The following is a 2128-nucleotide window of genomic DNA, read 5'->3' as shown; positions in this document are numbered from 1 at the left end:
CACGTCGCGTCGTCGTGAATCGTCCCGAAAATTCTCACCGTGGCTGCGTCGCGCAGTCTCGACCGAGCGGAGCGAGATCAAACAAACGTGACGAGTTTGCGCGACGTCAGAGCGTGGAAAGAGAAAGAGAGAGGGAGAGAGAGAGAGAGAGAGAGAGAGAGAGAGAGAGAGAGAGAGAGAGAGACGGACGGGTGCAAGCGCGCGCCAAGTTATACTATACTCACCCGTACCCGTATATATATATATATATATATATATATATATATACACACACTACATTTTCAGTATATAATTAACACTTTCTTTCGCACTTTTCATCAAAACTCGACACTGATCAAGAAATCTTTCTCGTTGTAAAACGCCGAAGAGAAGAAGACGAGAGACACGAAGCATATCGAAGCGTCGAACTGTTTAACGAGCCTGTTCGTACTTGCATCGTCAGTGGCACTCGCTCCCACCGCAATAGTCTCCTCCGCCACCTCCTTCTCTACCTCGTCCACTATTCGCTCAGTTCCTCCACTACCTCCACTTTCCACTCCTGTTCGAGGTCCTCAAGAAGAGGACTTCGCGAACCACTTGTCGAGAATCGCCGGTCTTTCATATCTGATAAGATGTTTGCGCTCTTTCAGGAGCCAATAGGCATCGTTCTCGATGCTTTGAGTGCTATCAATTATCATCAATAGTTAATGATATCAGTTATCATCGAATGTTTTTAAATACTTTTGAGATATCCTCCTCAATATGTGTCTAGGGTTATTTAAATTACTCATAACTATTTTATTGCCATTTTAGTCAAGGCTTTGTTTTATTAACTTTTATTAATTCAGTAAAATCAATAAAAATACTAATGTGCGACGAGTCAATATTGAACCATATCGATCGTTTTGTAATTGTATGAATTATCAAAACCATCCATTGATAATTATATATCTTTTTATATTTATTTTTCACGTATTTCATTATTTACGTATGTAAATAATGAAAACATAGACTTTAAGTCCAACTGCTTTTTACCTCTAAATTCTTGGTTCTTTTGTGCCTGAAAATATCAACGGTGGTCTTCTTTGTTTGTTAAAGAATTCACAAGAAGAAAATTAGCCTAGAAAAGGTCAGATTAGATTAGACTAGCTTAGGGTTAAGTGATTTAGACATCCTTCTCTACGTTGATGCTATTATGGCACAGCAAGACCGTCAATTTTCGATATTGAAATAATAGCATAGAGAAGAGACCAGCGGAAAATCACGAGACTAGTTACCGAACATATATACTAATAGTATGCCCCGTTGTTTGACCACGGAAGATCGCTTGAGGCTTGAGAAGAACATTATGGATTTCACAGCGGTCGATTATGGACCTTTTTCCGGCTCAAATTTTTTCGAGATGATCAAGATTTACAGTGTCGGAATAAAATTTATCAACATATGACGAAGCCTGGGAACAGATAAAAATAAACATTCGGATATGTGCATCATATCTAGTGTATATATTCGCCATGTACGTTTGTGAGATATTAACATTTGTTGCGATAAATTTCTCGAGGAAATTGTGCCCGATAAAACCTCCGGGAAATTTAAAACTCTCTTGAGCACGCGGAAAGCCCACTTTCCTTTCACGAAATGTTACAACCGTGTTCCAACATCGCGCACCGGTCTGATAAGGTTGCCACTTGAAAGAAGTTATTCACACTTTGTATTCACACTATAATAAATCAAGAACTCTAACAAATTACAGTATGATAATGTGAGACACTGATAAAAATGCATTGATAACCGTAATCGTTCATAGATGTAACACATTACATAATAGTGCTAAGATTTAATTGTATAGCTAAATTAGCTGAAAATAAATTAGTATCATTAAGGGAGAGCTTTTTTCATGAATATTCATCTTTCACATCTCAAAATTTATAATTTTAACATACATATAATATTAACTATAGTATTGGATCCAGAAAGTTCGTGCCGATATTGAAGGAAAATTGAAACGCAGAAAATTTTAATTTAATAAATACTAAAATTTAAATTTTAATCGGCACGAAATTTCCGGACAACTCAATATAAGGATATTTTTAATTTTGATTTTATTAGAATATATTATTTTTGTCATTTAAATTTCGAAATAACTCAT

Source organism: Atta colombica, unplaced genomic scaffold (assembly GCF_001594045.1).
Source record: "Atta colombica isolate Treedump-2 unplaced genomic scaffold, Acol1.0 scaffold225, whole genome shotgun sequence".
Lineage (NCBI taxonomy): Eukaryota > Metazoa > Arthropoda > Insecta > Hymenoptera > Formicidae > Atta > Atta colombica.
The sequence above is the reverse complement of the archived record's forward strand: the minus strand, read 5'-3'. Positions refer to the sequence as shown.